Source organism: Haemorhous mexicanus, chromosome Z (genome assembly GCF_027477595.1).
Source record: "Haemorhous mexicanus isolate bHaeMex1 chromosome Z, bHaeMex1.pri, whole genome shotgun sequence".
NCBI classification, from domain to species: domain Eukaryota; kingdom Metazoa; phylum Chordata; class Aves; order Passeriformes; family Fringillidae; genus Haemorhous; species Haemorhous mexicanus.
The window spans coordinates 41,360,803-41,375,626 of record NC_082381.1 but is presented as its reverse complement, the minus strand read 5'-3'; the positions used below and the strand labels follow the sequence as shown (position 1 = coordinate 41,375,626).

General features: G+C 46.1%; 1 protein-coding gene across 3 annotated transcripts in view; it reads left to right on the top strand.

Annotated features, from left to right (window-relative positions):
* CORO2A (coronin 2A) overlaps positions 1-14,824 on the top strand; it is a 57,632-nt gene that overhangs the window by 15,691 nt on the left and 27,117 nt on the right. The window contains exon 1 of one of the 3 annotated variants that reach the window (XM_059873750.1): positions 6,151-6,274. The exons of the other annotated variants lie outside the window; for them this stretch is intronic. The gene's annotated coding sequence lies outside the window, so the exon portion shown is untranslated. Of the gene's footprint in view, positions 1-6,150; positions 6,275-14,824 lie in introns of those variants that run through there. 3 annotated transcript variants of the gene reach the window in all.

The following is a 14,824-nucleotide window of genomic DNA, read 5'->3' as shown; positions in this document are numbered from 1 at the left end:
TTTGAGATCTTGCTTGCTGCTGTGATTTTGTCCCCCACCACTTCAGTGGACCCTGGTCCATGGGCACTGGTGACATGCCCTTCCTCAGGTAGCCTGCATGATGTGCTGCTGCCTGTGGTGACAGAAGCAGTTCCCACAACTCCTGGTGTGCTTCCCAGGAGAAGGGACCTTTGTGCTTATGGAGAGTAGCAATGCTCAGACCAGCATTGGTGATGGACATGGACAAAGCATCTCTTTCCATCACCTGTTTTGCTTCTGAAAATACAGATTGGAGCATCTGACTGATGCTTGTTTTGGTGAAGGCTCTTTGCCCACGCTTCATTATGAGGCTGCTCTATAGTGCAGGAGAAGGATGTGGTGTGTATGCTGTGTGTCTGGTGAGGCCAGCATGTCCCTCTTGGGAAGGGCCGGCTGCAGGCTCTGAGCTGCTTTTGGGAAGAGACACGTGTCTATTTCTGAAAGCCAACTGAAACCTTAGTCTGAGCTCCCTTAATCTGAGCCCCGGGAACGGTGGGTGTGGATCCTTATGGAACAAAAGACAAAGAAAGGCAATTGATAAAATCGAGGCCCATCGAAGGATGGCTGATTTAAAAGGCTGGTTCCCAGCTGGCCGATTTAAAAGCTTCCAGCTTTGGTCTCAGATAGGCTTGTTTTTCCAAGGATATGCCTCTGAGCAGCTGTAAAAAGGTCCCGCTGCCTGACAGAAAGGCGTGCTGAAAGGTTTTTATTTGCTACTGTGGATTGATTGGAGTACAGATGCTCTGGAAGACGTGCTGCATTATTCATGTGGTAGATACCGTTGCTAAAAGCTAATGTACAGCCTGGAGGCTGTGAGGAGTGGTACGGTCCTTTGTGTGGTTTTGTTGATTCACTAGAGAGCCTGGACTGCTCTTAAGCTTTTTTTTTGAATACTGAGATTGATAAAGCAAATCGAGGAATGTGAGATCGCTTAGTTAATGGTTCTCTACCTCCTTTCTTGTTTACAAAAACTATTCGAAGCTTTCTTTCTTTCTTTCTTTTTTTTTTTTTTTTAATGCATTATTCATACAAAACTGCTTGCGAGGCTGGCCCTGTTTCCCTGTTTGCAAGACTTCACCAGTAACTCAGTTTTCTTGTGGCACCAGCTTAAACTGCTTCCCTATCCCAGCTGGAGTGTCTGCAGTAAGTGTCCCACTTCGGATTCTCCGTTAATGCATATTCAGCAGCCTTACCCATTAGATTCCTGCTGCTGTACCCAGATGCTGGGGCACCCGGCTGCAGCAGGGCTATGGGACACACGCAGGCGCTCTCTTTCTGCACACTGGCTGCAGTGGAAGGCCTCACACGGGGTTCAGCATGCACTGCTGTGATACATGGGCCCCGTTTTTTGTGTGAAGAGGCAAAACTGCAGCACGTGGGGGCAAAACTGCAGTGTGTGTGCCTGTGACTGGACTGCCTGGGATCCTGTTCTGGGGACTGAATGCACAGAAGCCGGCCTGAGAGCACGTGTTTTTCTGTAGCTCTCTTTGCTGACTGTTAGCAGCTGGCTGTCAACTGAGATGGTCAAGACCATGCTCTGATGGTTAGGTCCTCCATCTGGGGATTCTGAACTGATAAACCTCACCACCAAGGCAACGTTTTCTTCTCAAGGATTTTGTTTCTCAGACCACAGTTGTGGAAGAGACATGGCCTCAATGCAGACTCCACCTGCCCTGCATTGGGTGCAAACAAGTCATGAACTAAGAGGTGAAAGCCACCACATCATTGTTGTTTATTTCTCTTGTAACAATAAACTTGTAGCCCCTGAGCTTGTAGTGTTGCTTGAGATGACACGTGCAGATGGTATTTAAAGCTCTGGGTTGCTTTATAATTGTATGGTCTGGTTGACTTTGGTTCCAAAGGAATTTATTACTGGTAATTTCCCCTTGATTGTGTTATAGCACAGAAGTGGAATTTGGATGGCAGGGTCTAGGGTGTGTCACCTACTGTATTGCAGATATGACGAGGAGAGTGTCCATGGCTTAGAGGGGAACCCAGCTTAAGCTGAGAGGTTCACAAACCATTTGGTGTGAAAGGTTTGTGGAAAGCAAGTCCAGAAATGAAATGGTCTGGTCTTATCTGGCATCTGAGCCAGAGGGCTGGTGTCTGGTGATGAAATTCTGAGGGCTCTGATTTTGTCTTGAAGCAGCAACTCAACACATACAGTGATAAACCAGGAAACTGTTTCTCATGTGTATTTCTTACAAATTGTAGATAACAATTCCTCTGTTTGAAATTCCTCTGTTTGCCTTCAGGGTTGCCGTTTTAAGGGTGCATTTGTATTCCGTCTTTGAAGATGGAAATGTGTGGGTGGATTTTTGGGAAAAAAAAAAAAAAAAAGGCAAACTCAAAAATGTAAACCTGAGACCATTAAGTTAAATTGAAAATATTGCCTGGCTGAGGATGGGACCCAGCAAACTAGTCTGTAACATGGGTGTGGCAAATGGACACACCTGGGCAAGTGGATTGCCAGCATATGGCGTGGCTTCTGTGTGCTTGTGGCTGTGCTCTGATTGTGCTGCTGGGCGCAGGGAAGTCACTGTCAAAGGACAATACTCAGACCTGCTGGACTTAGGAGGTGTATGGCTGATTACTTGCAAAGATAACGCATAAATGTTCTGAAGAGTATTCTCAAGGAACAATTCCCCACCCCTTTCCTGGGCAAAGACAATTCCTATTTTGAAATTAAAGAGCTATAGGAAGAAGAAACAAAAATGGCAATGATAGTGTTATCTGCTGAGCTGTAAAGTGTGAGCTATAGTTGCTTTCTGGATTTCTAGAGCTGCTGCTTTTCATGTACTGCAAAGGACAGACACCTTTGCTTATCCTGTTACTACCACTGGGCTTTCCAGGCCTGTTTATGTGGGAATACATTTTCAGCAGAAGCTAAAGTCTGTAATTATATTAATACAATCACACCAGTATTGCTGGTCCTCCTTGGCATGCATAAACTAATCCAAAAGAGGTACTTCTTACAGGGGTAAAGGAGAAGATGCTTTCATCCCTATCTTGCCTTTAGAGAGCCATGTCTGCACAAGTTCATTTGTTGGTGTGCAGAGTAAAACCCAGTGTGGGCAGAAGTGTGAGGCTGCCTGTCCTGCAGAGAGCTGCCAGGTTGCACAGTGCTGCTGGCCTGACTTTCCATAGTAGAAGCAGCAAGACTTTGTGCAGGCCAAGAAGGCAGGCTGTGACAGGAAGTGTTCTCTGGCCCACTGATTCTGAATCTGGGCTCCTGGGTGTTGCTCCAGATGTCCAGTTGCAGGTGAGACAGGAAGCCTTCTCCTGCTGCAGATAAGGCTTTCTGTGAGTGATCTGCTAATGATACAGATGCTTGCTGTGCTGGACATGGAGCTTAGTCTTGTGTGTTTGAAAAACCTGCTCCCAGAGCCCCAGGGGAACAGAAGTTGGAGATCCTGAGGAACTGCACTCTTGGTAGGTTGTGAGCAACAAGCACCTTATTGTCCTGCATGCAGCCCAGTTTGGGGATCCCAGTGGGTTCTTGGCATGCTGGCTGCTTAGCCAGGGAGTTGCTGCCTAAGGGATTTGATCAGCTCAGCAGTGCAGTCCAGTCTGGTAGGGATCACAGCTTCCAGCCACACTGGATTCTTCTAGGGACAAATGCAGAGCCCTCCCCAAGCCTGGCTAAATTCCCCTGTAACAGCAAGAAGGGATGAGCGGTACTTTAGACTGCAGCGGGGCAGGTGATGTTGGACAGTGCTCATGGAAGATGTGTGGAGACCCCAGTCAGTGGGGCTGCAGCACACATGAGGAGCTGCCTGAAATTAACTCAGAGCAATTAACATGTTGTCTTTGAGTACTTTACAGAGGATGGAGGAGGTTCCTGAACTCTAGACACAAGAAAAAGTGGACCACATGAGAGAAATAATGAGATGAAAAAGGCAGCATGAGCATGGTGAAACCAATCATGTCAACACTCTGATTTCATCTTCCAGAGGGTGGTAAGCCCAGTGGATGTGGGATCATTTATCTCGACTTCAGAAAAATGTTAGCCCATAGCACATAAAGGAATATGTGCTATATATATCTATCTGTGGTCAGGTGTATGTAAGTTTGGTGAGAGAATTATAGAGGAGAGCTTACATGAGAGCTTGGAATGTAAGTATTTATTGCGAAGAATTTGTAGGGTTCTTCCTGACATCTGATGCTTTTTGTATTTTTATTAGCAATTAGGACAAAGGAATTAAGAACAGGAGACCAGGAGGAGCAGGAAGCTTGCAGAATGACAGGGCTCTGGTTTGAAACTGCCTTGATGACCTGAAGTAATGGCATAGGAAAATTAGGAAATTATTCAGCAGAGAGAGGTTGTGGTCTCCAGATAATGCAGTACCATCAGACCCAGTGCAGTTCTGCAGAAAAGCATCCAAAGGCTGCATTTAATTCCAACATGACCCAGTGACATGCTGTAGAAAGAAAATTATAAATATGGACTGGAGAATATCTGTTAAATTTAAAAGGGAGCCTTGGATGGTTCTGTCCATGCATGTTAGTGGAACAGATGCATTCTGACAGTTTTAGGTGCAGCTGCTCTAGTACAACGCAGATGAGCCAAAGAGAGTGGAAGCAAAGAGGACAAATTCATCAGCTGTTCAGAAACATGTCTGACAGAAGGAGAATGAGGTAAAAACTGTGAAGACTGGGAAGCTGTGTGTCAGCTGTGAAGGAAAGCTTGCTGCACTAAGAAGGGTTAGAATCTTTTGCCCGGGATCTGACTAAATAGAATAAGAAGCAAGGGACAGTGATTGCACAAAAGGAGATTGAATTTTGACAGTGGAGGAAAGCTGCATAATTGAAAAGGCAGCTGTCTAAGTTTAGTGGGATGCTAATGGTCTCCCCATTACCTGAGAATTTTGGGGAAGAAGTCCTTAGGGGAGGATGTAGAAAAATGAATGAGAAGGACAGGAAAAAAGATGGACTCACAAGACCTGTGATGATCTGCTTTTGTTCCATGAATTTATGCTTCCCCTTTAAGGACCTTCTTGCTAACCTCATACTGTGGTGAGGAAGTATCATAGCACTGGAATCTGAATATCCCATGTCATGGTGATTTGGGGTTTTCTTAATGCAGTTTGGCTTGTGAAGCCTGGCAAAGGTTTACAAAAACTGGGCTGACTGTCCATCTTTCTCACTTTTATCTGTGAATCTACTAAGTTCCACTTTTACTACTTTGATGTTATTCTCCTTTTCCCAGCCTCTCCAGGAACCTTCTCACCTGCCTGTTCCTCATCTAGTTGGTTTTGATTGAGAGAGTTTGCACTGTGGTCCAGCTATTTTTGTTGCTTTATGTCATCTGTTTGAGTTGCTGCTTGTTTTCTTTCCCCTTAGCATGGCCCAAATGACAAGTCCCTCGCAGGCAGTGTTGTGTAACGGGGATAACTTCCATCCTTTTCACACTGAATGCACACAGAAGGTTCTAATCTACTTTCACTGTACCTGTTCAGGATCCTTACCCAAGAGATCAGTGCAGATTTCAGAGGGTCGCAGCATGGTTGAGGGTGGAGGTACCTCTGGACTTCACCTAGTCCAGCTGCCATCTCAGAGCAGGTTCAGGGCATTGTCTAGTTGGGTCTGAGACTCCACAGCCTCTCTCAGCAGTCCCTGTCTCAGACAGGCAGAGTAAGTGACCACCCTCAGAGTCTAGGAGTTCCTTTTTACGTTTAACTCCCTGGTCAAGCTCAGGCTGAACAGTCTGTGGTTCCCCAGATCCTCTGTCTTGCTCTTTTGAAGGTAAGGGTGACACCTACGTTCTTCCAGTCCTCAGGGACGATACCCCATTGCCACGAGCTTTCAAAGAAAACCAGGAATGACCTTGCAGGAGCAAGGGCCAGCTCCCTCCAACAGGAGTCAGTCTTTCTTGCTTTGGATTTTCAGGATCTCTCAGGGCTCCAGGGTGCCCGAAGGCTGATCTTAGCAGTAAAGGCTGAGGTGGAGAAGGCATTCACTGCCTCAGTATTTTCAGTGTCCCTGCTGCTTTTTCTAGCAGTAGAAAAACATCCTTTGCAACAAACTTCCTCATCCTTGGAACTACTTTGTGAGACAGAACAGAGTTACAGTTAGTCTTTATACTTTCTGCCTTCTCAGGGCAAAATAAAAGTTTCACATTTCCCTTAAGAAAGAAGCTGAAAAGCTGGAGCTCTATTCTGACACCTGCATCTTCCTAGTACACCAGTGACCAGCCTTCTCAGTACCAGAAGACTGGAAGGTGATACATGGAGTACCATTCCTGTCGTTGGAACAGGTAAGTGAGCAGATAATTTGTTAAATGCTTGTCTCCAAGATCAGTTCTTAGCAATATTTTCTCCATAGGGACAGCAGTGTATTTCCCACAGCCTTACCCAAAAGCTTTCACAACCCAAGAAAATGAATGCTTAAAATGAGAAGGGACAGCATGACCCTTTCAACACAAAGTTTGGATGGCTGTATTGAGGGCTTGGCCTTGATTTGTTGATGTACATTCTCATGGGAAAATCTTGTTATATACAAGTTCTCGCTGAGCGGGAGAGGACAGGAGAGAGGAGCATTTGCCTCTATGATAAAGACCTTCCTCACGGGGAGCAAGAGCTGCTAGTAGGTTGGGATGAAGGTTGTCTCAGCCCAATGATGCAAAAGGATGTCTTGTCAAAGCCTCCACCCACTCTTCTACCAGCTTGGCAGTGCAGTAATTCCCTTAGTATTTTGAGGGATCTCCTCTAGTTTCTTTGCAGGCTGAACCAGGGACTGCCTCCCCACCTGCCTGGTGGTGCATAGGACTTGGTATTTTGGAGTACAGTCATGTAATTAGTAACTCTGTGATTAAGAGAGTCACAAGCCTGACCCCACTGGCTTCCCTCTGGCTGCTGGCGAGTCCTCTCTGGAAGCAAGAGGCAGGTGCTCCTGAAAGTACTCCCTGCTCTGCTGGTTCTCCAGGTCGTGCATGGAGAGTGTGGGCAGAAGTCTGTGAGGGTAGGTCAGCCTAAGGAAGGTGGTGCAGGGCACCAGGAGAGTGAAGGAGTCTCCCTTCTGGAGTTTGCGAGGTGCAGCTGGAGACAGCTGCAGCCATTCTGGCATGTCACTGAGGACAGCCTTTCTTTTAGCCAGAAAGTTAACTTGCACATGTGATAAAGCTGTCCCTTACTGCTGCTTCAGATGAAAGGGAAAAGAGGAGAATGGGATCAGAATGAGGTCTGCTTGGGACTAATACTGGTGTGGGGGTGAACAGATGATGACTGGACTGTACTCCAGTGGGCTGACTGCTCATGCCTGAGCCTGGTCTGTGTTTGCACAGGTCTGTCCTCTCTTCCAAAACTTTTTTGGGATGAGTGCATGCTACTGGAAGAAAAATACACCTTACTACAATACTTGATTTAGCAAGAGCAATGTGTTTCCCACTCTCCTGTTTCTAATGAAGCCCTTTTCATATCCATGATAGCTGGTGGCAAATGAGGACACATGGGATGGGAAATTGGATGGATTGCTTTTTCTGAAAAGTGACACCTGCAGACTACATAACAAACATACACCTTTCTCATTGCTTGCTTGCTTTGTGATCACTGTGCTCCTATCAGCGTTGCAGCCAGCAGCCCTTTCTCTGCATAAGGCAAGAAGAAAGGGTGAGGAATGCATCTGGAGCCATGTGAGGTTGAAGATGTTAAAGCTGTCTGGAAGTGAGAAGTATCTGCACACTGTTTTTTCAATGCCTGTCTCTTTGAATTCTCTTGCATAACCACAGGGGCAGGGTTGCAGTACCAGATCCTGGGGAGAGAGATCTTCACCCTGTGAAAGAAGCATTAATAGCATAATTCAGAGTAAATATAATTATGTGATGTATTTGTGTTTGCCAAAATTGTCCCAGTTCAGCTGTGTGGACCTGGGACTTAGGTGTCTTAGTTGATTAGTTAGCTGCTAAAAGCAGCTGTATCCCAGTGGAGGTGCTTGTGCATGAGTCTTACTAGTGCGTCCCATGCAGGTGACAAATGCCTTCTGCAGGATGTGTAAGACTCGTTAACCTTGCTGGCAGGAGATATGTACTGCACTGCACTGCTTCCCTGATCAGAGCTGTGCCCTGTGCCCTGATGCTGGCTCTCTGCTAGTTAAAGCAGAAAGTTTTAGAGCAGCCTGCTTAGCAGATGTTCATCTGCTGAGATTCATCAGGAAACAAGATGCAGCAAGAATCACACCTCTCTGATCAGGAGAGGGGGCAATAGTCTGCTTAAAGCAGAGAGACACTGAAACCAGGCCCCTGTGCCTGTGTGAAGAATGCAGAAGCCTGCTTTGGGAGCAGGTAGCACATGTCTTCCTGCTTCAACATAAATCTGTTGTGGGGACAGCAGAGTGAGGAGAGGAGAAATAATTTTTATGGAGCTGTCTTGTACGGTTTGCTCTGTATGGAACCATGTCATGAAATTTACAGTGCATGTAGCTGGCTCTCAGGCAGAAAACCAGCAGTGTTTCATGATATATTAATTGCCTTATTTAAAACAAAGTGCTTAACTGTTTCCTTTCTACAAGTCCAGGGGTACTGGGAATGGGAATGTATCCCCTATTTCCAATACATAGCTTGGTGTTCAGCGTGAGGCCGTGCTGAAGCTGACTTCATGTACATCTTTTTCTTGTCATTGGGATGCAAGCATTGTCTCATTGTCATTGGCAGAGACAAGATAGCTGAAAGGGCTTTTTGAGTCTCCCAGAGTGACTCTTCTTACCTTTAGGCATCAAGTTACCTTATTCGTTTTTGGATGGGGAGGAATGAATTTTGAGAGAGTAAGTGGTGTGGAAGAAAAGTGGAGGGGAGGAGAGAGATTTTAGCAGAATAGGAGAAGGATAAAACAGATGAAAATGATGGATGATTTCAAAAAAGAAGGAGAGAAGGCGCCAGATAAAATAATGGATCTAGGAAGATTCTGGGAATGACAATGATTTTTATTTCTGTTTGATTTTATTACTCGGAGCTGCGTGCAGGTAGAGATTTTATTTCATGGACTGGTGGTGCAGAACTGAGAAGAGGATGTGTGTCTTCTCAGGAGTTTTCTAGCAGTATATCCTTGTGCCACTTTCCATCTGCTTTTTTTGCATGAGGTTGGAAGTTTGAATCTCTTGCGGCTTCTCCTTGGGTGATTGCAAACAGTTCTCTCAAGACTTGCAAGGCTGCCCCTATGGGTTTTTTGGCCTCTATGGGTTTTTTGGCTCCTATGGGTTTTTTGGTCATGGAAACATCACTTAAAAATTATTAGGCTGAAAGGGAAGAGGCATTACTAATGCAATGCAAGTTTAGCATTCCAAATGAGAAGGTAAAAAGGAAATGAAATTTTGATGGCATTTGAGATTGAAGTGTCCATTGTAACTTTTAAAATACCCCTTCTAACATTTGCATTCCTTCTTTTCTCCCCTTTTTATCTCTTTTGACCCTGCATACAAGAAAAGGAATGAGGACAGTATATTTTTTCTCTGTTGGTCTCTCTGCTTTTCAAATTACATCTAACTTTCAAGGGATTGAGACTTCTGAAAAGGCTTTTGATTTGATCGAATTCTCTTGATTCCCTGGGAGTAAGGAGACACAGGAGAAAGAGAGTCCAACTTGTCAGGCTCCATCATTTGAACATCTAAAGTGCATTTCAGAGTGGCAAGTAAGAGGTATAGGCAGAGCTTGGAAACCTGTCTATGAACAGTAGGAAACAGTAGACTGTCATGTTATGTGCTTTCTTTGAGACTGCACTGGGACTAGGTCTCCAGAGGTTTGGCCGGATTTCAGCCTGTGTCTTCTGATGCCAGGGCAGCTTTCATGCAGGAATACCGCACAGGCCATGTGGAGAACAGGTCTCAAGGAGAAGGGAGACTTCTTGCACGAAGCCGGGGGAGCACGAAGCAAACATAACCATTATTAATTCATTGGAATTAATGTGTTTCTACTTTGCTCAGAGGTGGGCAGCCCAAGAGAACTTAAAGCAATTGTTCGGCATGGGGCATGTGCCGTGCGCGCTATGGACCTGTGCAATGGAACCATTGTGCACTGTAAACTGCCGGGCTCTGAGCCCAGGTGTCCTGAGGAGTGTGTCATCGTGGGTTGGATGGGGAAGGGTACAAGTTTGTCTCTTCAGGAGATGCTGTGCCACACTGTGGTCTCTTGAAGAGCTCTGTCTGTTCTTTGATTGCTGCAACAGGGTTTCATAGATTTCGCAGAATATTTTGAGTTGCAAGGCACCCGAAAGAGTCACCAAACCCAGCTCTTCAGTGAATGGCCCATATGATCCAGAGATCAAGAGCAGCGACTGGCAATCTGTGCCTCTGTTTCTTACCTGTTAGAATTTACAAACTGTTATTTGGAATAAAAATACTGCCTGTCTAAATTGGCTTAATTGAGTGCTGCTTCTGCAGTCCACACAGCCTTTTTGTGCCCTGCTTCCATGCTAAGACTGTAATACAGTCTTGTGAGAGACTCATCTAATGTGATGCTCTACAGGCAGTGATCTTGTGTTTGCACAGGCTTAGTTTGTACAAAACTCGTAAAAAAGGTTTTGAATATCTTACAGGTGATGGAGTAGAATGCCTGTTTGTGTCACTGGAGTCAGCTGTGAGCTTCCTCCCTTCGCTGCCTTGAATCAGTGAAACAGTGACAGTGTTGGCATGGGGAACACAAGCAGGGGAGGGTTTGTGCCTGGACAGAGGCGTGTTGGGTGGATGAATTCTGGGTGCAGCCAGGACCCTGCTGTGCAGGACATATGCAGAGGGTGTAGCTCATGTCCGGAGCCAGGTCCCTCGGGAGATGGGATGGGCCATGGGCAGCTCTGGGCACCGAGAACAACTCTCTGCAAACAGGAAGGTGATTTCCAGCCTGGTTAGCTTGAAAAATTTTCTGGTGCCAGAGACCTCAGAAGCCTTCCTGAAGGAGCTTCATGTGGCCTTGCCAAAAGCAGAAATTTCTTGTGTCTACTGGACTTGTTCAGCTCCTGTGAATTCTCCAGGTGGCATTTTGTATCACTTTAATGCTTTTATGTATCCATTTACTTCTTTTGCAGTGATATCATGTGATCTCTGCTTTTGAAAGTGCCACCACCCCTTTTGCTCGCCAATATCTTCAGGTCTGTGTCTGGATGGGGTGGTCTTGTCCCTCTACAAGTCTTTGCAGTCTCACAGAGTTGCTGAGATTAACCTCAAGGAAATAGGGCCCACTTGTTTTTACAATGAGGCAGAAAAGGTTTCAGCTCAAACTCTGCATCAAACAAACAAACAAACTGAAATTAAACTTTTGCCTTTCATCTACCATTGTACCACTCTTAACAGTAACCCTGAAGAGTGATATATTTGGAAGGAGCTACTCTGGCCAGTTAGTGGTTGGAATAATGGTCATTGCTAAACAGTTTTAATTGCAACTCAGCTCTTGGTGCCGTAATGAAGCAGGTTGTTCTGAAGTAGCTATATCTGATTCAGCTGCTTTGTCCCTGGATGTTAAAAATGGAAATTTTGGCATTAAGTACTGCAACTGAAAATTGCTTAAAATGGAGGTAGCGGGTGCACTTCTGAGTGGGTTAGTGCAGCCAGGATGAGTGGGTGCATAGCCCTGCCACACTCCGGACATAGCAGACTGATTGCACATGAAATTAAAATTATTATCTGATTTCTCGCCAATCTCTGTGAGTCTGTTTTCTGTCCAAATCAGGAGCAGCTGTAGCTCTGTAATCATTACTAGGCTTTTATTGAATCTGCCTGGGAAATGCCAGGAGAGATTAATGCCATTCTCTCTCCCACTCCTATGACTGATAAAAGTTTTGCTGCTCCCTAATTGGAAACTTCTTTGATGCAGTTAAAACACGTCTTTTGACTCTCTTGTCTCCCCTAGACTTTGAAAGCAGATGATTTATATCCTCCGTGTACCAACTTGTTCTGTGTTTGAAGCCTACTGTCATGGCTTCCCTCCTTCATCTCCACCCCAATGTTTTTAGGATTTCTTAGCAGATCTCACACCTCTGATCACTGGTCCATACAGCTCTGCCCTGAATTCTCCTCTAACTCTCTGGCATGTCCTCAAGAGCAGTGCCCAGAGCTGAGGTCTTTTGTCTAGTGTTCATGTTGCTGGTGATGGAAGCACGAGCTGAACAGAAATCCCACTGCAGGCCAGTGGGGCGGAGTGTGAGCACGCAGTATACAGCATCCTCTTGTGTGCACACTTGTTTCATGTCATTTCTCTCCTGAAAATACAGACAACTCATGCTGTGACTTAGTACTTCAGCAGAAAGCCAGTGTACCTCATTTCTTGCTTTTATTTTCAGAATAGGGAATATGCCTGTAAGGAAAGAAAATACATGGAGAACATCCAGGTTGGTGAATGGTGGGGTTGTTCAGCCTTTTCCCTTGCATAAAGTCGCCAACAGAAATTATCACCCACACTAAGCTCATTGTTGAATTGGGATGGGTGGCAGCAGACACTCTTGGCTCCAAGAGAGTCATGGTGCTGAGCCCTTGGGGTTTGTTTAGCAGGTGGGGGCCTGGTACCTGATAGTCCTGCTCTGGGCATCTGGGAAGTAGAAAATGAGTCACCTTCCTGGCAGTCAGCAGAGGAATGCTTGGAAGTCCTGGCTCCCAACTCTTCTGGTGCCATCATAGCAGGAGGTGTGCATGTCTATTCACAGGGGAATGAGAAGAGCTCTGCTTTGTAGCTAATTCTTTCCTGGGGTGGCACGGTCACGCTGCCTGGCTGTGGTTCCCTGGGTGAGCAGAGTGAGAGATCTCATTGCTGCCAAAGCACTCCAGTTCCCCTCCTTCCAGATGTGATGTGACCCCTATCATTTGTGCTCTTTTTAACCCACATCAGATACTGTCTATGATCTGATTCTGGTCAAGTGCCTTGTTCTGGTTTTTGGATTGGTTTTGCGATTGGTTGTTGTTGTGGTCTTTTGCTTGTTTGTTTGCTTGTGTTTTCATAATTCCCATCCTCCCACACATTAATTTTCTGCTCAGAGTAAGAGAAATCAGCTTGTGGATGTGGCTGAAGGTGCCAGACCACAAGCAATCCAGGACTGTGTGCTGGAGAGGTCACCTCCTAGCAGGGTGTGGGGCCGCACCCAAGAACTGGTATTTGTAGGAGATAAGGTGCCCATCAATCTTCTTTCAGGCCTTTCCCAGGATGTAAGGAAAATAATTTCCTGGTCTTCTCCCATCACTGCCAGGGATATCAAAACCACTAAGGATATCAAAGATGAGAAATGGTAGAATAAAGCATTGACAAAGTTTTGAGTTTTTACACTGCTGGGGCTGACTCTGCCGCTATGAGTCTTTTGCAAAACACTGTGGTGCCAGAGTAGAGGGTACTCTCAATTTGATCTGGATTAAGCTACCATATATCTGGGTTTCCTCAACATATTTCACTTTTTTCCATGTGGTTATTCTCTCCAGGACCAAGATAAATTAATCCAGAATTCACAAATGTCATGCCTGATTGTAATGGGTTGACCCAGGGCAGATGCCAGGCACTCACCAAAGCTGCTTACTCACTCCTGTCTGCAGCTGGACAGAGGAAAGAAAATTTAATGAAGGATTCCTGGGTTGAGATTAAGGAACAGGAAGTGGTCATTCATCAAATAGCATCACGGGCAAAACAGGCTCGACTTAGAGATATTAATTGAATTTATTACTGAGAAACTCAGAGCAGGATAATGACAAGTAAAACAAACTCTTAAAAACACCCTCCCCCCACCCGTCCCTCCTTCCAGCTCTACCTCCTACCACAGCAGTGCAAGAAACAGGGAATGGGGGTTATGGTCAGTTCATCACCCGAGGCTGCTCTCACTGCTCAGGGAGAGGAGCCGTTCCCCTGCTGCACCCTGGGGTGTCTCCCATGGGAGACAGCTCTCCATAAGCTTCTCTGACGTGGCTCCATCTCATGGGCATCAGTCCCCCTCAAACTGCTGCAGCATGGGTCACTCTTCCACGGGGCGCAGTCCTCCAAGGACAGGCTGCTCCAGCCTGGGGGCAGGGCCCCTCTCTCCACAGGTCTCCCAAAGGATCACAGCCTCCTCCAGGCATCCATCTGCTCCTGCATGGGCACCTCCATGGGCTGTGGGTGGATCTCTGCATCCCCCATGGATCCCCATGGGCTGCAGGGGCACAGCTGCATCACCACAGGCTGCAGAGGAATCTCAGCTCCAGGGCCTGGAGCAGCTCCTGCCCCTCCTTCTTCACTGACTTTGATGTCTGCAGAGTTGTTCTTCTCACATGTTCTCTCTCTGCTCTTCTCTGGTTGCAATTACAGCTCTGAAAACCTTTTTTGTTTTCAATTCTTCTTAAGCATGTTATCACAGAGGGGTTACCATCATTTCTAATTGGCCCAGCCTTGGCCAGTGGCATGTCCATCTTTGGAGCCACCAGGGATTGGTTCTATTGGGCATGGAAGAAGCTTCCAGCAATTTCTCACAGAAGCCACCCCTCTAGCCCCTTGCTACCCAAAACCAGGCCATGCAAAACCAATACAATGATGCAGGCAAATCTGTAATCCTAGGGTAAGTGGGATGCAATAGGAAAACTGGGAACATGCTGGCTGATGGTGAATCATATGTTCAGTTCATTTGTACAGGCATATGCCTGTTTGGTTGGTCTGACATTTCCTCAGGAGTAGTAAATATGCCACAGAGCATGGCTCTCATAAGAATGTATTGGAGTGCTGCAGACATCCCTAGGCTTCACTACCTTTCTAGGAGCTCACTCCTTTGGCAAGGGCTGAGACATTTGCAGTCATGTTTTGCAGGTGAGTCATGAAAAGCTAACATTTCATAAACAGCCATGTAAAAGAGTGAGAGCTAAAGCAGAGCTAAGTCCCTTC